This window comes from Aethalodelphis obliquidens, unplaced genomic scaffold, assembly GCF_003676395.1.
Source record: "Aethalodelphis obliquidens isolate GAN/ISIS:26980383/991018 unplaced genomic scaffold, ASM367639v1 scaffold36, whole genome shotgun sequence".
Classification (NCBI taxonomy): domain Eukaryota; kingdom Metazoa; phylum Chordata; class Mammalia; order Artiodactyla; family Delphinidae; genus Aethalodelphis; species Aethalodelphis obliquidens.
Window position 1 is genome coordinate 12583764 of NW_020837980.1, and position 22261 is coordinate 12606024.

At 39.4% G+C, this 22261-nt stretch overlaps 1 pseudogene; it reads left to right on the plus strand.

Moving 5' to 3' along the window:
- The first annotated feature begins 7635 nt into the window (after window positions 1–7635).
- LOC113632274 (major facilitator superfamily domain-containing protein 1 pseudogene) lies at window positions 7636–9031 on the plus strand (annotated as a pseudogene).
- Window positions 9032–22261: the final 13230 nt, after the last annotated feature.

Here is a 22261-nt window from a genome sequence, read left to right on the forward strand (position 1 = left end):
GAAATCTCTTCTCTCCTTTTACTGGATTTACACACTGCTCTTCAAAAATATTACAACCGTTATTGTCCTCAGCATTGTCTCAAGAGTCATTAAGAACCACATTCCCATTTAGTTTAGCTAGCTGTGTGGAACACCTCTTACTTCCTGCCTCTGAGTATCCCTTCTCTATAAAAGGTTTTAAATTAAGACCACAAAGCTACTCTAGCCCCTTATCTACAGCAACAACATCCATTTGTGCCATTTCTTCCCTTAATTCTTCCTTAAGTGAAAGATGGGCACCACGGAGTAGAAGCTACTGTCATGGTAGTACATGACTGGGAGCATCCTCTTAGCTGGTAATATACAGCACTGGCCTTCTGAGGCATTGCTGACCCAACCTAACCCAGGAACTATAACGGGGTCCCATTAATGAAAGCACTAAATAAATTGTACAGTCTTTCAGCAGCCAAATACAAGGAGAAACACAAGTTTCACTTGGGCGCTGTTGTCTTAGTTACACATGACAACTCCTGGGTACAAACTGTGCTTAAGGCAAACTGTGACACACACACACACAGTCTCACACACACACACACACACACACACACACAGTCTCACACACTGCCCATATATCATCCGAAGCTCCTTAGCACTTGGTCTATACTTCCATATACACCTTCACCTTCACTGCCCCAGGCCTTGTGATTCACCCTACTTAGGCCACACCCAGCTTCACTTGAAGAAAAACAAACAAACAAAAGTCTCAGTCAAAACAACCTACCTGGACTTCTACTTTCTTGGCATATGCTTCAGACCTGGGCCCCTCTAGCCAAAACAGGCTACTTACCTAATAAACTAATTTGTACTGAGGTATTAAGTTACTAGATTATGCATTTCCCATACCATATACATTTGGAGCTTATTAGGGGAAGCCAGAAATGACAGTACCTTCAGATAAGTGACCACTGGTGGGAATTCGGGGGAAAGAAAAGTCATCAAAGGATACCAGCTTAGGAACTGGCTAGCCATTTGTTCTACCCACACACATGTATCCACCTTGTTAAACATCCACTAAGGAGAAAACAAGGGATAGCAGATAAGGATAAATCCTAGTTGCCAGAATTCCATTCAATTCAGTAACTGAATTGATATAGTTCCTGAATAGGGTCCCTATTTTCAAGACTCTTACAGTCTGGGGTGCTTGGCTATGTGTCAGTCTTGAAGTCAAAGGCTCTATAACTTACATCCACTAGAATATATGCTCCATGAGGGCAAAGACCCCCGTTTGGCAACTATCAATTCAGTGTCCTGCACTGAGCTCATTCAACAGTTGGTGAATGAATGAATACTAGTAGTATGGTCTTGCAAATGCTTCTTAGCCCATTTTCCCTTCCATGAAATAGGAAGGACAATATTCACTTCACAAGACTTTTATGTAGATCAGATGACACAGAGATGGATTCCTTTGGCACAGAGAGCTTGCAACATATAAATAAGCCAGACCAGCATACAAGGACATAGACTAGATTAGGAAAACTGATAGTGGAACAGATTTGGAACAATCTGTGTTGAGAGAGCTAAAAATTAACTACACTCTCGCTATATAGCTAACCAGGGAGGTGTAAGAAAGTAAAGGACTGAGTCTTAAATTCCAGATATCCCATAATAATCAAAATATGGTGATGGGGCATCACAGGTGATATGTGATCCTTAAAATGGGCATGATAATACAATACGGCTGAGGATCCAGAACATTCTGTTTTGTCCCCAGCTCTCACAATGCTAACAAGTCATTAATTAATTCTGCGTCCTGGTTATCATTAAAAAGGCTCTAACCAACTAAAGAGTTATTTAAGACCAGTAAATATGAAACATGGGAAAGAGAAATGAAAAACTTTCTCCAGGGCTTTGCTTAACTTTGAAATATGTCTCCATTTTTACCATAGATCGTAACTGTCCCTCTCCAATGAAGATCCAAACAAGAATTTATTTCCAAGGTGATATAACAGTTAATGAATATATTACTGTATCAGGTACCGTGTCAGACACTAAATCACGTTATTTTGAGTCGCTGTCTCACAAAATCTAGTCTGTTACCCAAAGTCCTGCCATCCAATATACAAATACTTTAAATTGTTCCTCCAGTAGGAGTGAAGGAAAAACTGTACTGACTTATTACTGGGAATGTGTGAAATACTGAGCCATCTTGGGAGCACAGTCAGTACCCTCCGAAGAGAGTTTTCTCTCAAATGACAGAGGATACTCCATGGGGAGAACAAACCTCATGAGCACCAGAGTTTAAACCTGTGATTAGCCGTTGAGCCCATAAGGTTTGTGACCGTGAAACATGTTGCTATTTCTCATCTTGGAACCTGAGAACAAAACAGTATTTGAACACAGTACCTACTGTTTGACCTGTCTTTCATTCCGGTTCCTTAATTACAGCCCATGGAGAGAACATGGTACACTTATCACTAAGCTAACTGGTTCATCATAAAATACATCCATTTGATCATTCAACACACATTAATTAACCACCTATTATGCCCAGGAACTTGACAAAGATAAGCAAGGTAAGACCTTGTGAGGGACACAGACGTGGACACAATTGCTTTACAGCATTCGAAGTGCGACCACTGCAGAACAAAGTCAAATGGAACATAGACCACGAGGGTCAACAAAGTCATCAAAGAAGTGGTGACAACTGAGCTGAATATTAAAGAATCAAAAGAATATTTTTCAGCCACAGGTGATAAAGGGGATCATTCCAGTCAGCAAGAAAAGTATTTCAAAGACACGGATTGAAATAAGCAAACTGATTTTGGGAACAGCGAGTCACCTGTCCCCAATAGGTAGAGCAAGAGGGGACAGGAGAGGTAACTGAAAAGGTGGATTAAAGCCCAATCATGAATGTTCTTTATTAATTCATACACAAATATTCATTGGGCATTTAACTATTTGCTAGAAATTATCCTAGATAATGTAGGCACATGGCAAACAAAATCCCTGCCCTAGAGTCTAGCATATGCTACGCTGAAGAATTTAGACCTTAGTTTGAAAGCAACAGAGTTAAGCAGGAAAAACAGCACAAGCTGATTTAGAGAGGTAACTCTTTCGAGAGTGTGAAGAATGAACTGGAACAGAGGAAACTAGACACAGTAAGATGAGTCAGAAGTTTACGTCAATAGAGCAGATGAGTCCTGCTTCTGCTATGTCTTCCATGAAACATCATGGTCTTCTCACATACGTATCTTCATCAGGAATCTGTAGAGAATATTCATTCCAGAATTTCATTATTACTTGACTGAGTTCTCACAAGAGATGTGCGTTTTTTCTCAAACCTTCAATTTCTACACAAAGAATATATTCTTGTTAGAGCCGCATCATCTTGCACCACTAGATACTATCAGTCATTCTGACTCATTTCCTGAACTTTTAGTTGCTCCAAGAGAAGCTCATTTTGTCCAAGACAGTTGAGACAGGGCCAAACAGACTAAAGCCACCTATAAGGGCCCAGTGAAGTCTCAATTTCCAGAGAACCTCCAAAAGAACAGATGAATCAAGACTCCTGGAAGCCAGAGAAGAGGAACTAGAAACCGGTTTCCCTCCTCTAAACCATGCTTCCTGAGGTAATTAGGACCTCCCAGATCTATGATCTTCCAAACTCTATCCATTTCGTATGTATCCCAGAGTCTCAAGAATTGCCCAAAGCCTTGAGATTCGTGTGAGAGAGCCCTAGATATTTATTCTTTTGCCTATGGAACTTCACACCTTTACATCTATTATTTCATTGGCTCCTTGTAACCATCAAAGGAATAAGGCAAATCATATGTAATCGGACCCATTTTAAAGATGGAAAATCTAAAACCAAGAGAGAGCAAGACTTTGACCCAAAGGTATGTGCTTGTAAGTAGCAGAATCAGAACTAGGATCCAGAGACTGACTCCGTCTCCACTCCTGGACTACACTCTTTGCTTTACCTCCATAGTGCCTCCTAAGCCAGCAGTCATTGCCTCTCTCCTATCGTGCCTACACGTCTGCAAAACAATTCCTTGCTCTCCTAATGCTGATAAATAACCTCCTTTTCGTTAACCTAGACTTCATGAAGCAATCACTCTTATTTTCTAAAGCTCAAAGCCATCTGTATTAACCACTAAATAAAATCTCTTTCCTTTAATGATCCCCTTCATCTTCCTCTCCAACCTCCTCCGAGTTGCTGAGAAGTTGAGCTCTAGTCAACCCACATCGACCCCAGTGAGCTGCAGGCTATTTTTAGTTCAAGACTGACATGTTCAGGCAGCAAAAAGAGCCAGGGAGACGCCAAACTCCGTATCCACCCTGGAAATGAACAAAAATGGGAAGCAAGCCGGCTGGTTCGGTGTCCCTTCAGATTTATTATAAATTGTCCCAGGGAACTTGGTGAATTAGCAGTGAATCCATTCAAGGAATGCTTTGCCTCGGCCAGTCCTGGAGCTGACTCTGCTAAACCTAGGCCACCTGAGGTCTTTCAAAAATATTACTCTCACAAAAAGTCCACACAGCTCAACACTGCCGCCAAGAACAAGGCCCAGAAAACACAGCGGCAAGCTTTGTGCCGGCCCCACTGTGCAGTTACAGGAGGTGAGAGAGGAAACATCTCCTAAGTAGGAGTCAGAAAATCTAGATTCCTGACACTGAGGAGCCACGGGACACTGAGAAAGTCAGAGCGTGTGGCCTTGCCTGGCAGCCTCCTCAGGACTCCCTCTGCCTCAGCCACGCTGAACCCCCTTCACCCAAAGTCACACCCTTCCAGGAGTAGCCTGCATACAATGACTAATCAAGGGATAAAGGACTGGAAGCTCTGGCCCCATGTGAGGCATCTCTGACGGGCCCTTTCAGCTCCAGAGCTCCCCATGGGGTCAGCAGAGGCTGCCAGCCTGGGCCTCTATCTAGCTGGGCTCCTCACCTGCCCAGCCCTGCCGACAGGTCTCACCCCAGGAACACTCCCTAATACACAACCATAACGATAACCCCTGTCTCAGAGCGTGAATCCTGGAGAACCCAAAGTGCAACACCAATAAATCGACGTCATCGACACTAACAGTGAACTCCAACAAAACGACACTCTAACGAGAATCCTCTGAAAATAAAGTTCCTTTACTTAGGTGAAGAAATCTTCACAAACCGTGCGAAGTCACACCGGTGCTGCAGGGTTAGAGAAGATCTCGGCTAAGTTACAATCAAATGCAGCAGTTCTGGTTCAAGGTGGCAATGTAGAAAGATCCTGAACTCACTTTCTCTCATGGATACTCCAGGTCTACAGCTACATATGGAACAACTACCTCTGAAAAAACCTAACGGCTGACCGAGCAATGACTACACATCAGACCAATGAGAAGAAAACCATATCGAAGTGGAAACAGAAAAGGAGAAAATAGAGAGGAGAAGGCCAGAAGATGGTGACACAGCCACAAGCCAAAGAATACCTGGGGCCACCAGTAGCTGGAAGAGGCAAGGAAGGATCTTCCCCTAGAGCCCTCGGGGGGAGAACAGCCCTGGTGACACCTTGACTTTGGATTTCTGGCCTCCAGAACCGTGAGAAGATCAATTTCTGCTGTGTAAAGGCAAAAAATTTAAAAATTATATTAAATTAAATATAGCCTTCTGCTTCCATTTCTTCACAATTGAGTGGAAAAGATCCTGGATGCAATCATGGAATCAGAGAACTGTCTTCTCTCACCTCAGCCACTTTAGCCTTCTCTACAATCCCTCTGCATTTGGTCCTGCACTACCTCCAGTGCCTAATGCCTTCCTGTTCTCCAACCCCCTCTTTCATATCAGTGGGAAAATAAGAGGATGCCAAAAGCCTGTAACTGTCTCAGACATATCACTGGAATTATATTTCTTGGTTGACAGATTCTGATGGTGGGCTCTGTGATAAGCGTTCAGATCCCCTTTTCAGGGCTGAAGGGCCTATTTCTCAGTGGCTGTAAGAGCTGCTGGCAGATTCCTCAACTCTCAGCCCTCTCCAGGAACTGCCTTCAGCTGAAGACAGCTGCATCCCCCATAAACAGAAGCCCATAAGATGACTAGTCCGTACACAAGTTTACTGACTCTCTCACCCCAACTCGGGGCAACTCTGCAGGGCCTCCCCAGCTTCCGAGCTCCCCGTGAAGTTGGCTGAGGCTACGTGGAGACTGCATCACAGCCCAATTTCTGCCTCTGCCCAATGCCTCTTCCTTTCCTTCCCCCACAAATACTGGGCCCCTAATAAGTTCCCTGCACACTAATGTCTGTCTCAGAGTCTGCTTCAGTTAGTACCAGTAGCCTCTGAGAAAGCAAATATGAAGATGAGGTTTTGGTATTTGAATATTCTCTGGCTGACTAGCAATGAGAACCCCATCACTGGTGGTGGATCTCAGGTGACTCCAGGTCCTCCTACCTGCCCTCCACCTACTCAACATGGACCAGAAGGAGCCAGAAGAATATTATAAAACTAGATTCTAAGAAACCTGGATCGAAGTAGACAGTGCAATTGTTATTTTCACCCGTGGTGAACTGGGATGGTACACCAGTGGGAAGAAACGGTTTAGCAGATGCAATGTATCAGGGCTTGGAGAATTTGAGGAAATAGACATTCTAAGAAAAATATAATTAGAGCAGTTTCTGAGAATTTATGCTCTGGAGAAAAAGAATGAAAGTCTGGTGGTTATAAATCGTTAATTAAAAGCTATATGTGAAATAAAGTTGGAGGACTCATACTTCCTGATTTCAAACTTACTACAAAGATACAGTAATCAAGACAGGGCAGTACTGGTATAAAGACAGACATATAAATCAATGGAGTCCAGTAATAAATTCGTATATTGATAGTTTTTGACAATGGTACCAAGTGTATTCAATAGGGAAAGAATAGTCTCTTCAATAAGTGATGGGACAACTGGATATCCACATACAAAAGAATAAGGTTGAACCTCTAACTCAGAATATACAAAAAATTAACACAAAGTGGATCAAATACTTAAAGAACTGAAACTATAAATAAGTTCATTTGTATCATTTTTTAAGATTCCACATACAAGCGATATCATATGATATTTGTCTTTCTCTGCCTGACTTACTTCACTCAGTATGATAATCTCTAGGTCCATCCATGTTGCTACAAATGGCATTATTTCATTGTTTTTTATGGCTGAGTAATAACTCAGGCACAGAAAACAAACTTATGGTTACCAAAGGGGAAGGGGGAGAGGGATAAATTAGGAGTTCTGGATTAACGTATACACACTACTATACATAAAAAAATATATAACCAATAAGGACCTACTGTACAGCACAGAGAATTATACTCAGTATCTTGTAATAATCTAACACAATGAATCTGAAAAAGGATAGATATATAACTGAATCACTTTGCTGTACAACTAAAACTAACACAACATTGTACATCAACTATATTTCAATAAATAAATAAAGAACTAAAACTGTAAAACTCCTAGAAGAAAATATAGGGGCAAACCCTCACGACCTTAGATTTGGCAATGGTTTCTTAAACATGAAACCAGAAGCACAGGCAACAAAATCAGATAAATTGAACTTCACTAAAATGAAAGATTTCTGTGCATCAAAAGTACACTGTCAGGAGTCACTGTCGTCTCTCGGTCTCCCGTTGGCCCGATGGAGGATGAGGAAGCAGGGGCGCCGCTGCCTGGCGGCCCCAACGAGACCAGCAGAGGCGCCCCCGTTACCTCCCCCTGTCCCCGGGGCGCTGCCGGCCCTCTGCAACCCCAGTCACCTGGCGCACCAGCTTTTGGTGCTGTTGCTTCCTTGGTTTCTGCAGCTGGTTTTGCTATGATAATCCTGCTGCCCTTCAGACGCAGGTTAAACGGGATATTCAGGTGAATACCACGAAATTCATGACGCTGTATGCCTGGTATTCTTGGCCCAATGTAGTTTTGTGTTTCTTTGGTGGCTTTTTGATAGACTGCGTATCTGGAATACAATGGGGCGCCGTTATGTTTAGTCGCTTTGTTTGCGTTGGACAGGTTGTTTTTTGCTCTGGGTGGAATATTTCACGCTTTTTGGCTGATGGAATTTAGAAGGTTTGTTTGGGATTGGTGGGGAGTCCTTAGCAGTTGCCCAGAATACCTATGCTGTGAGTTGGTTTAAAGGCAAAGAATTAAACTTGGTGTTTGGACTCCAACTGAGCATGGCTAGAACTGGAAGTACAGTAAACATGAACCCCATGGGATGGCTGTATTCTAAGGTTGAAGCTTCATTGGGTTCTGCTGGTCACACAACCCTTGGGGTCACACTTATGATCGGGGGTATAACATGTCTTCTTTCACTAGTCTGTGCCTTGGCCCTTGCTTACTCGGATCAGAGAGCAGAATGAATCCTTCGTAAAGAGCAAGGAAAAACAGCTGAAGTTATCAAGTTCACTGATGTGAAGGACTTCTCCTTCCCCCTATGGCTCATATTCATCATCTGTGTCTGCTATTATGTTGCTGTGTTCCCTTTCACTGGACTTGGGCAAGTTTTCTTACAGAGAAATCTGGCTTTTCCTCCCAGGCAGCGAGTGCTATTAACAGTATTGTGTATGTAACATCAGCTCCCATGTCCCCAATATTTGGGCTTCTAGTGGATAAAACAGGAAAGAACATCATCTGGGTTCTGTGTGCAGTGGTGACCACTCTTGCTTCCCATATGATGCTGGCCTTCAGGTTGTGGAACCCTTGGATTGCTATGTGTCTCCTGGGACTCTCTACTCATTGCCTGCCTGTACATTGTGGCCAATGGTGGCATTTGTAGTTCCCAAACATCAACTGGGAACTGCATACGGCTTCATGCAGTCCATTCAGAATCTTGGGTTGGCAGTCATTTCCATCATTGCTGGCATGATATTGGATATTTGGGGATATCTGTTTTTAGAAGTTTTCTTCATTGCCTGTGTTTCTTTCTCACTTTTATCTGTGGTCTTACTCTACTTGGTGAATCGTGCCCAAGGTGGGAACCTAAATTATTCCGCAAGACAAAGGGAAGAAATAAAACTTTCTCATGCAGAATGAGAAGTTTAAATGACTGTGTCATGAGAATGGGCTGCACACATCATTGGTTTGAAAACTTCCATTTTTTTTTTTTAATTTAGAGTTTAGTCGTTAGGAAAAATAATGGTCTGGAGAATTATTATATTTATATTTTGAATACATCTATTTTAAAGTATAACTGTGAGGACTATTTTAGCCTGTGTCTTTTGTATTGCTGAAGAATTCTGCTTTGGAATAGGCTCATCAATGATGAAGTTTAGAAAATTGCATCTGGTACATGCAGGTGATTTTCAGTAAGGACAGTAAATAATGGAAATCTTTGGATCTTGTATTGAGATAATTTCCACAAAGTGTATCTTAGGAATATGGCCTTTGCTTTATCTTAAAGCAAAAAAAAAAAGTTTTTGAGGGGGTAGAATGGATATTTTATATCGAATAAACAATGGCATTTTAATAGGCATTCCCTTTTGTAATAGGGAATATTTGAAAGATATTTTTATGAAGCCTCATTTCCACAAATAGCAGATTGTGCTCTGCTCTCTTTAGTTACCAGAGGTTGCTGAGCAGTGACCCTTTCGAGCTTCTTTATTTCTGTTACTGAGGACCCTAATTCCCAGGGACATAATTTTGTGGTACAAACTTTTTGTATGGTTTTTCTTATAGTCCAATTAATTACTAAAAAACGTCCTGTAAACTATGATAATGCATACCTACAAGGATAAACAAACATTGCAAAAGAAAAAAAAAAGGTACACTATCAGAAGAGTGAAAAGACAAACCACGGAATGGGGGAAAGCATTTCCGAAACACATATCTGATAAGAGTTTAATATCCAAAGAACGCCTCCATGACAAAAAGACAATCCCAGTAAAAAATGAGCCAAGGGGCTTCCCTGGTGGTGCAGTGGTTGAGAATCCGCCTGTCAATGCAGGGGACACGGGTTCGAGCCCTGGTCTGGGAAGATTCCACATGCTGCGGAGCAACTAAGCCCATGCGCCACAACTACTGAAGCCCATGAGCCTAGAGCCTGTGCTCCGCAACAAGAGAAGCCACCGTAATGAGAAGCCTGTGCACCGCAACAAAGAGGCCCCACTCTCTGCAACTAGAGAAAGCCCGTGTGCAGCAACAAAGACTCAACACAGCCAAAGATAAAATAAATAAAATTTTAAAATGAGCAAAGGACTAAGACATTTTTCCAAAGAAGATATACAAAGGAACAAGCACATTGCTGTCTTGAGTCATTACGGAAATGCAACTCAAAACCCCAATGAGATCCCACTTTACACTCACTAGGTGACCGGTCAAAAATATAAACAATAACAAATATCGACCATAATGTGGAAAATTGGAACCCTCCTACATTGCTGATGGGAATTAAAATCACGCAGCTGCTTTGAAAAACAGTCTGGCAGTTCCTCAAAAAGTTAAACATAGAGTTACCATACGATCCAGCAATTCTACTCCTATGTGTATACCTGAGAGAATTCAAAAATATATGTCAAAAAAAACTTGTACATGAATGTTCACAGCAGCATTATTTATAACATCCAAAAGGTGGAGACAACCCAAATGTCCATCAACTGATGAGTGGATAAACAAAATATGCTATATCCAAACGGTGGATTATTATTTAATCATAAAAAGGAACTGAAGTACTGATACATGCTATAACATGGATGAACCTTGAAAACATCCTGAGTAAAAGAAACCAGACACAAAAATCACATATTTCATTAAAACTTATATGAAATGCGTGGAATAGACAAATCCATAGAGACAAAGTAGATTAGTGCTTTCCAGAAGCTAGAAGAAGGGAATGAAGAGTATTATGGGCTCAGGTTTCTTTCTGGGGTGATGGAAATGTTTTGAAATAGAAATGTTTTGAATTAGAAGTACAACTGTATGAATATACTAAAACCAAAGAATTTTACACTTTAAAAGGGTGAATGTTATGATATGTGAATTACATCTCAATTCTTTAAAATCCAAAGTTTGGGGAAAAAATAAACAGCTAAGTGTGAAAGTCAGGAGGTCTCCGTGGCAGCACATAATCTTATCTCCTGCAGCTGGAGGACAGAGAACGCTGAGGAATAGGCCCAGTACTTAGCAGAGTTCCAAAGAAAATTAATTTCTCAATCCACTATGCTAAGGTCAAGGCTGTTGCTGGCAAAGAATGGGACTGTGAGATATGGGATAGGAGTCATCTAAGTTGATACATTATAAATCCAGAATCCATAGATTCCTCTAAGTCCTCCAAGTATGTGTAGAAGTGGCCCACTCCTCCCTGTTAAGGACAAATGCTTCCCCCTTGCTCAAACTAGAGGTCGAGGCTTCCCTCCTGCTCCCAAAGGAGACTCAGCGATTTTTAATCTATAGTTGGTACCCAAGCACTTTGGCATCCTTTTGCCAAAGAAGCAGTATGCAAGAAAGGCATCATCATCCTGTCAAGAATAACTGGCCCTGATCATCATTAGGAGATAAGGCAGGGTGGAATATAGTTGGCACCCCGGTGATCCATTTGGGCATCTCTGGGTATTCTTTTGCCCAAATTTGAAGGTAAACCAATGAGCGCAACAGCCATAGCCTGTAAAGGGCATGGTGACCAGGGGCTCAACTAGCTCAGAAGATAAGCCAACTAGACCAGAAGAGATGCAAGCTGAGGATGAGGGCAACATAAAATAGATAAAGAGATGGGAGTGGATGACTGTCAATTGCCACTCAAGCCCAGCTTACTAATACAGACCTTGGTTTATCCCACTAACTATCCTCCTGTAAGCTTCCCTCACAGACACGGGTCCAACAGAATGCTGGAGGACCTCCTCCCAGAAGTGATACTTAAAAAGTGGATTTAAGTAGTATAAGGGGTAGACTGAAGTGGATGCTATAATGTGAAGCCCTGTCCCTTCAGGACTACAGACTTAACTTCTCCCACTACAGAAGTATTGTCAGATAACAGCCCTTAGCCATCAGGCCTTTCTATAAATGCCCTCAGTTAAAGACAGCCTTCTTGCCCAAGGTCACATCCTCTTACCAGGGGCTGCCTGCATTTACGACAGATCAACATGGGGCTATAACAGCCTGGCCCCCTCAACTTAATGCAGGACAGCTCTGCAGGGCACCCATCCTCTGAGGTTAGTGGTAGCTTTTGCCGAGATTGTATCACAGCTCTCTCTGCCCAATCCTGCTTCCTTCTCTTCTGCCACAGGTGTTGATCTCAAGAGCATTCACTCAATAAACATCCTGTTGGCCGCGGGTCGACAGGCTGTCCTGGCGGACTTGGGCTCCGCAGCCCCGGCTGCCTGCTCCTTGTTTGTGTCCTGAAGATTAGTGTGCCGAGTTGGTCTGTTCATTAAGATTAAACATGTAAACAAGAACCACTTAAGAAAATAATAAATTAAAAAAATTAAAATAAACATCCTGTTTGCAAATTTCTATCTCAGAGTGTGCTCTCTAGGCAACCTGACCCGCAACATTTATAATTACACCATAATGGAAAACACTACATTTTAAGCTTCTTATCTGTAAGTTAATGTTATTTCAGCTCCTCTTAATTCTGGTAATTTATCTTTTAATAATCCTTGATTAATTTACTATGAAACATCACCAATTGAGAACTTTTCCTACATTATTCAAGTCTCCAAAAGCCTACTCATACTTTTAGTCTCAATAAATGACCTCACTTCATTGAAATCAAGGCTAAACATTAATTCTCTTAATCTCCTTCCTCCCACTCCTAAATTTCTTTGTGTGCTCAACACATATTTTTATCTTTTTTTCTTTCTCAGATAATAAAGTGTCTCTTTCCATACCAAGGTTAATTCTTACTACTTAGTTCTTTACTCTATGGTTTCCTGACTTCTCCAAAACAATATTTCATCAAAGTCTTTAATCTCTCCATCTGAAAGTTTACTTCCTTTGAGTGTATTAATATCCAAAACATATTCCATCAAAGTCTTTAATCTCTCAAGTCTCTTTCCTTTTAGTCTATAAATACCATTGCTTATTTATAAACCAAAAACAAAACTTGAGGTCTATCTTGTTTCTCTCTTATTCTTTACCAACAAACAAGGTGGGGAAATGTATAATCACGTATCTACTCCATTTTGAGTCCACAGTTCGATAAACTACAATCTGTATTCTATCCACAACGCTCTACTGAAATATCACTCTGAAAAGTCACCATGACTTCCTAATAGTCAAATCCAATGATTTTTTCCTTAGTCCTTTTTTTTCTCAACCATTCTATGATATTTTACATCATTTAGTCTTGTCTTATTCTTAAAATTCTTTCCTCATTACATTTTCCAAGAAACTGTTTTGCCCAGGTTCTCAAACTCTTTAACGACATCTTTTTCAGTTTCCACCCCCCAACCAACCCCAATTATGGGCACTTTCAAAGTTCTGTTCTTGGTTCTTTTCTCTTTCAATTCTAATCTTCCTCTTTTAGTGATCCCTTTTTCCCCATCTTGAACTATAAAAATATGATTCTCAAAAATAAAACCACTAATTTGACACTTTTATTTGGGCTCTAAACTCAAGTTTTTACCATGAAACAATATATTAATAACTGAATTAAAATAACTATACTTCATTATGTTGTGAATGTTTCTATTCCCAGTTTACTAACTACTTATGCTAAATTTGTGTTGAATATAATCAATGCTTTTTCAGGATTTACTGAGATAATATATATTTTATCCTTTACATATTAGATTCCCTGATAGTCAACTATCTTTGTCTTCCTGAAATAAATCCTGATGTAACACGTGTTTTTTTTTCAGATTCCTAAATTGATAGGCACAAATGAGACTGACCCACAAACTTTATTGAAACTATCTTCATTAGGTTTTGTATTAAGGCTGGTTTTTCCTATGATCTAAAAATTTTTATAGAATATGAGAAGTGTCAGTTTCATAACAGTTCCAAGTACTTGCCCACAACATCTTCTGAGTCTAGAAAACTCATTTTTAAGGTAGTTATTAAAACATCACAGTTCTTCCATGGTTTCTTATCTATTCAGATTTTTTAATCTTACATGTCAATTTAGCTAGACAAAATGCAAAACCATTTTTAAAAATACATTACTGGGCTAGCAGCACCCAAAAAAAGAAATCCTAAGAGGCCTAAATTCACATAAAAGTTGGAATCCAGCTGGATAGCTCTCTGGTGATTGGGTTTTAATGGGACTCAAACATAAGGGAAAGAACACAAAGCCTTGATTCTTTACAAAGTAGAAAAGCAAATCAAAGAATCCTGCCTAAAAGCATAAGTTAGTGAAGTAAAGGGAAAGAATTACAGGAAGATACCAAATGTATACTGCTGTAGCCTTGGCTCTGGGAGAAGGGGGATAGACATTCCACCTGGAGAACTCATAATTATAGGCTGTCCCATGGTGGAATCAGAAGTGAAATTTATATTACCTCTGTTATTGGAAAAACTCCAAACTGAAATGAAGTTTAAAGTAGCCCTAGGACAGTAGTGCCCCCAGGCACCTGACAAAAACAAACATTTTTTTCTGGAGAAATACATTGCAACACTCTCTCAAATAATTTCCAAATCTAAATTTCCAAGGTTAGGAGCTCAACAATAAAAACAAAGAAAAGAAGAAACATGCAACTATGAGTAAAAACTAGCAGAATCAAGAAGAGAAAAAAATCACACATGCAACAATTACATATATTAGAATGACCAGATACTGAATAGAAGGTAATTATATAATAAGAATATAATTAATAAAAATAAATAATATATTTATGTAGTAATATAAGAAATAGTGTACTGAAAGTATAAATGAAGGAACAAAACTGACCATGCAGATTTGAAGATAAAACCAAATAAAACCTCTAAAAATGAAAATATAATTGAAATTAGAAACAACATTGGTTTAAATATATGAATAAACAAAGTAGAAGAGAGAATTAGAGAACTAGAAAATATTTTTGAAGAACTTATTCAGAAGAATTTCTCAGATGGAAAATTAGGGAGAAAAGAAGAGCTAAGAAACCAAGAAAACAGAGTGAGAAAATACACAGAATGTATCACAAAGAAACCATTAGATGGAAAACAAAAGAGTTTAAGAGGTAGGGTGTATACGATGAAATAGAGTTACAAGAAAGACTAAAGAGAATGGGAAGAAATTTTTAAATAGATAAGAGCTGATAATTTTCCAGATTTTTTTTAAAGTAAAAAATATATATATAAATCCTCACAATCAGGAGGCAACAAACCCCAGGAGGGAAAAATCAAAAGAAATCCACACTGAGGCACATTGTTGTGAAATTACAGAAGACTGAAAACAAAAAGAAGATCTTACAAGCCACCAGAGAGAGAAAATAGATTTCATACAACAGAATGACAGACTGATGACTAATCTCTCAAAAGTAACAATGGAAGCTAAAAGAATTGTGCAATATCTTCAAAACACTGAGAGAACAATTTTCAGACAGAAGTGTATTCCCATCAACACCATCTTTCAAGAATAAAGGTGAAATAAGGGCATCTACAAAAGAATAAAACCTCAAAGAGTTTATTAATAATAGCCATCACTAGAGGAATGTATAAAGTAAGTACTTCATGAAGAAGGAAAATAACTTCTTAGGCAAGGGCTAAGATGCAAGATATGCCAACAATCAATGAAAATGGCAAACATGAGGTGAATCTGAAAAAGCACTGTATAAATCAATAGCAACAGCATCTAATGTGGCAGTTAAAATACTAAGATAGAACTAAAATACTAATCAAAATTTGAGCATTCTAAGTCTTTATATTGTCTAGCAGGATAACTACAAAAAGATTAGAATGAAGTGTATATATCTTTATTAGTAGAAGAGGAAAATAAGAAAAACAACTTAATCTAAAAGTACAAAATAACAGAAAAGAAAAAAAGAAAGTGGGCTGAAGAAAAGGCCCAAAATAAGATGGTAGAAATGAATTCAAGTATATTAATTACAATAAATGTAAATGGAATAAATTATTCTGTTAAAAGATAAAATCAACCATTTATAGCTTATATTAAAACAACTTTAATACATAAAATGCAAATAATAGTAATATCTATAGTGACTAGCTTATGGGATTAAAAATTAGTAGAAAAAATAAAATTCAGAGCAAATTAGAATATAACTTGGAAGAGGACTGACATAAAATATGAATGATCCTATAATCAGTGAAGGCATTCAATCAAAAGTTAAAAGTCTTTTCATAAAAAGAATCAAGCATTTCTCTCTCCTTTGTTGTATAATTATACCTCAGGATTACCAAATAATTGATGCAGGATTATTTCTTTTTATAAAAGTATTCCAGCTAATAAACAAAGAAGAACTTATAGAATTAAACATTGTGACTTGAAATCATTAATGAAATAACAAATCTAGGCAATAATGATCAATGGCTATAAAGCTGCATAGAGCAGTCATCATGGGCTTCATTTTAAAAATGGCATTAAGACTTAGAAAAGGTGAGGGAGTTCACCATGTCAACTGCTCAGGGAAGAATTCCAGGCAGAGGGAACAATCACTGCAAAGGCCCTTCACTCAGTGGGAGTCTAGCACTTTGTTAACATGTACAAAAAGGAGACCCAAGAAGCTAGGAAAAATGAAGACAGGAGATGGAACCAGATTGTACCAGGAGCCAAATAATGAGCAACTGGTAGAATGGAACTGGTATCAGCTGAATGGAGGACGACTAGGTGGAGGAGGTTTGGTAGATGAAATCAGGAGCTTAGTTTTGAATATGTTAAGTTTAAGATGTTTATAGGACATCCAAGTGAAATTGTCATGTAGGCAACTGAATATACAAACGTGGAATTCTGGGCCAGAAATTAAAATGTGGGAACTATCATCATATAAATGGTACTTACAGCCAGGGAACTGCATTAACATCACTAAGGGAAAGAGACTGACAGAAAAACACAGACAACTAGGACTGAGTTTTGGAGAATGATTCAGGAGAAAATAGCATTTTCCACCTTCTTATATACTGTATACAGTTGTCCCTCATGGATACAGATTGATTCTGGGACGCCATGGATACCAAAACGTGTGGATGCTTAAGTCCCTTACATAAAATGTCATACTACATTCAGTTGGCCCTTATATCTGTGGATATGGAACCCACAGAAAGGAAGGGCTGACTGTAATTTATTATGTATTGTATTTATTTTACAATATTACAAATTATGTATTACAGTGTTATGTTTTGTATTTGATGAACTATAAGAATGTAAAATCGCATAATGAGGACTTCCCTGGTGATGCAGTCGTTAAGAATCCACCTGCCAATGCAGGGGACACGGGTTCAATCCCTGGTCCAGGAAGATCCCACATGCCGCAGAGCAACTAAGCCCATGCGCTGCAACTACTGAGCCTGCACGTCACAACTACTGAAGCCCATGCACCTAGAGCCCATGCTCCACAAGAGAAGCCACTGGAAGGAGAAGCCTGAGCACCGCAACGACGAGTAGCCCCTGCTCAATGCAACTAGAGAAAGTCCACGAGCAGCAGAGACCCAATGCAGCCAAAAATTAAAAAAAAAAAAAAAAAAATCCCATAATGAAAGGGATTTTTGTCTTTTCTGTTCTGACCACTGATACATCACAAGGACAAAGAATAGTGTCTTGCTTAGTAGGTATTCAATAACCATCTGTTGATAAGAATCTATGGATTTTGCTTTTCATGTTTGTTTTAGAAATTCTTCCACATGTTGAGGTCATAAAGATAGTCTTCTTTCTTTTTTTCTCTAGTGTATTACATATTTGCCTTCCATATCTACTTCGTAATCCATATGGAACTGAATGATGTGAAGTAAGGATCTAATTTCATTTTTCACACATCTCTTTTCTACAGAATAAAGTTCAAAATTGTTAGCATAACATTCAAGGGCATTTAGATCTTCATGATCTAAATCTACTTTCTCCCTCCTATGTCATCTTTCACCGCCATCCTGTGGAGCCTTAGTTCAAATATGTTAAACTACTAGCAATTCTTGAGCTCTAGACAATGCAATATGATATGCAACAGGAAAATATGAAATTATTAAAAGATATAATCATGTGTGGATCATAAAACTGTACACCTAGAAAAAAGAATTTTTTTTCAAAAAAAGGTTTGCTGATAAGAACAAGAGTTAAAATATGTGCATCCATTAAAATGATTTTTGTAGGGAATTCCCTGGAGGCCTAGCCATTGGGACTCTGAGCTTTCACTGCTGAGGGCCCAGGTTCAATCCCTGGTCAGGGAACTAGGATTCTGCAAGCCATGCAGTGAGGCCAAAAAATAAATAAATGGTGGCAATAAATAGAAGTGATAGCGAGCAGGGAACTAATGACCACATAAAAATTATTTTTTTCAAAAAATGTTTGTAAAGATACCAAATTACATGACACATGCTTATAAAATCATATTAAATGATAAAAACAGAATTCCAAATTCTACCCACCTACCATATTGTTTAAATTGTTAAAAATTAAATATGGAATAAATGATTTAAGAGGCACACTACCATGATAATGGTCAATGTGTTTTGATGGTTGAATTTTCCCCATATGCTAAGTTTTATAAGTTGGTTTTATAATAAAAAATTTAAATAAAAGTATTTTACATTTGTACATAAATGCTAATACATCTTATCCCTGACCAGAGAACTTTCGCCAAATTTCAAATAAGGCCTTGAAAATGGGAACCTTAAGTATAATTTTTCATCAGTCATAACTACCCAAAAAATTGTAACACCCATTTAGGAATCTTTTTTTTTTTTTTTTTTGCAGTATGCGGGCCTCTCACTGTTGTGGCCTCTCCTGTTGCGGAGCACAGGCTCCGGACACACAGGCTCAGCGGCCATGGCTCACGGGCCCAGCCGCTCTGCGGCATGTGGGATCTTCCCAGACCGGGGCACAAACCCGTGTCCCCTGCATCGGCAGGAGGACTCTCAACCACTGCGCCACCAGGGAAGCCCCATTTGGGAATCTTAATTCATCCCTAGGAAACAAATAGGTTCATTGTCACTAAGATTAACAAGTCTAAGTAATAAAGATATTTGGGGGAGGGGGTAATTTGTTAAGGTAGTATAATCTATAAGATGTTAAAAATAGCATTTATTGTATGTTTTCTAAGCTACAGCTATGAGCTATACTCATTACTTTAAATATATTATCTCATTTTAATTCTCAGAGTAGCTCTACAACACAGACATCATTATTTGCAGTAGTGGTTAAGAGCATGTATCCATAGCTTTTCATCTTCATGTAGTAGAACCAAAAGAATGTTTACCAATAAGTCTTAAACTAAATACTCAGATAATATGAGCTTCTATTTTATACCTGGAAGTGTCCCTGGAGATCACCTACCCCAACATTTTAGAGATAAAGAAATTCCAGTACTCAGAGAGAAAATAGACTTGTTGATGACCACACATCTAGATAATGGGAATGACATCAATACCAGAATTACTGTTTCATCATTCTTTCCACTATATCACACTTCAATTCAATCACTGAACTCAAAACTCAAATCAAAATGATTGAATATTTGCCTTCAAAAATTACCCTAACAGTACACTCCTCCCCAAATGGTTTCTTTTCTGAAAAGATTACACATTATATATATATAATATATATTGATATATATATATAAAACACATACACATATACATATATATAGAAATGTTTTTTTCTGAAAAGATTATATATATGTGTGTGTGTGTATATATATATATATATATATATATTATATATAGAGAGATAGATGTAGGTTCACATGTCTGTTCACATAATTCTGAATACTGGAGCTCTTTAAAGACAATACCTGAGGCCACAAACTGACAGCCCACCTGCCTTTTGGGAACATCTACAGAACAATCACTTGAATAGGCAGCACAGTTTTCAATATATAAATTCTCTATTAAAATGTCTATGAAGCAATTCTTCCTTTTGTTGCTAGTAAATGAAAACACTGTCTCTTCTATAAAAAATTTCATTAAGGAATGCCATTCATAAAAAGATTCAATTAAGTATATGAAACTTATATGTCACTGTGACCTATATTGAGTTGTTCTCTAAGACAAGATAATCTTTTTTGTTGTTGTTCTGAGCTCATCTCTGGAACAAAAAGATCAAATTTCATTAAGAAAAACAGCTTTGTTCTCCCAATTAGAGTCCCAGAGGAATCTGACTGTGTGAGATCTCCTGGGCACATGGTGGGAGAAAGACCACTCATGCTATATCTCCCCACTCCACTCCACCCTCCCACACACACACACACACACTCCTTCCCACACATACAGTATCCCTTCCATTTGAGATTGACAAGAGTTAACCTTTTTTTTTTTTTTAAAGAAAGGAAATTATCAGAGCATTCACTCATTTTTGACTAAAGACCCAGAAAAGGCCATGCCTTAATCCAAGGATGATCCACTGAAAATCACAGCTAAATGCTCTCAGGACTGACTGACACGATCCCACCGAAATTGGCCTTTCTCTGAACACATACATTCCTCATCTGCCTCTTGCATCATAGACTCTTCCAGACTATTTAGTTAAAGTTACATCACTGTACAGAAATCCCCACACACGGAGCAAAAGGCCATACTCTGCTTGAATAGCCTCAAATGATGTAAAACTCACCATTACTTCCTGCGGCAATCTGTGTTTTCGGGGGGCAGCTCGACTAGGAATTTTTCCCTGTCTTAGTCAGAGAGAGTCTGGTAATGTTTGCTTAAACGTCCCGTGGGTTATTAGACACGTCCACATCCACTCAGTAGCAATCATTAACCCCTATGTAAATGGCAGGTTTATTCTCTCATTCCTTCCATTTATCCAGCACTTTCTACATGCCTTCATAGCTAGAGAACCTTCAGCCATTAAAAATACGTACAACAGGGGGAATTCCCTGGTGGTCCAGTAGTTAAGGCTCTGTGCCCTCACTGATGAGGGCCTGGGTTCAATCCCTAGTCAGGAAACTAAGATCCCAAAAACCTCGAGGTGTGGCCAAAGAAAATACATACAACAAAAATTAGGGTGTAGGCAACTGAGACTATAATTTTTTGTCATCTAGAAATGAATTATTTTTTGTCAGTCATAGACTGGCTTCATCAGAATTATTTTGGTTAGCTCTGGGCCACCCCTCTAAAGATTATTCCGAAAATCTAGAAAGTCAAATTAAAAAAAAAAAAAAAACTCAAGAGATTCTGACATACATCTCAATTTTAGGGACCATGGGTCTAAATAACTTCTAAAGTCTCTAAGAGTATCTTCAGTATACTCCAATCCAGAATCACACTACGCTTATTAGTATTTACGCCAACTATGTCCACTAATTGTGATACCACCCTACAACTGTGAGAACAAGCCTTCTCAGTTCCCCACTGTGGCAGGCTGGGCTCCATGGGAAACAGGTTTTAGATCAGAGATTAGGATTCAGGAAGTTTACTGGGGGATATGAACTGTCAGGTAAGGAGATGAAGCAGGATCGGGCAGAGGGAGACACTGGGTTGAGATACCGCCACGAGGAAGACTGAAGCTGACTCACAGGGAGCTCTGAGGCTGGAACAGTTCTCCAGAGTTGTTTCAAGTTGGGACAAGGGGACTGGGTCTTTATACCTGGTGCTAACCTGTCACTGGATGTTTCCCTACCCCCGGAAGGGATCATGAACTTGGCGAGGTGGCTTTCTTCAGCCCAGGGCTGCCGATGGCTAAGCTCCTCAGCCCTGAAGGGGGACCTGGGCACACATCACAACATCTGGTTCACCTACCCTCACAAGAAACAAGATGGTAAGAGCTAAGCCAGAGCATTTCGCAGCAGAGAACCAGCAGGGGTTTTTTTGGTTGCTATTTGTTCTTGTTTTAATTGACGTATAGCTGATTTACAATGTGTTAGTTTCTGCTATACAGCAAAGTGATTCTGTTATACATATGTATACTTTTTTATTATTTTTTTCTTAGTTTTAGAAATTTATTTTTTACTTATTGGGTCTTCGTTGCTTCACGCAGGCTTTCTCTAGTTGCAGTGAGCAGGGGCTGCTCTTTGTTGCGGTGCGCAGGCTTCTCATTGCGGTAGCTTCTCTTGCTGCGGAGCACGGGCTCTAGGCACGCAGGCTTCAGTAGTTGGGGTATGCAGGCTCATTAGTTGGGGCTCGCAGGCTCTAGAGCACAGGCTCAGTAGTTGTGGCACACAGACTTAGTTGCTCTGCTGCATGTGGGATCTTCCTGGACCAGGGCTCAAACCCATGTCCCCTGCATTGGCAGGTGGATTCTTAACCACTGC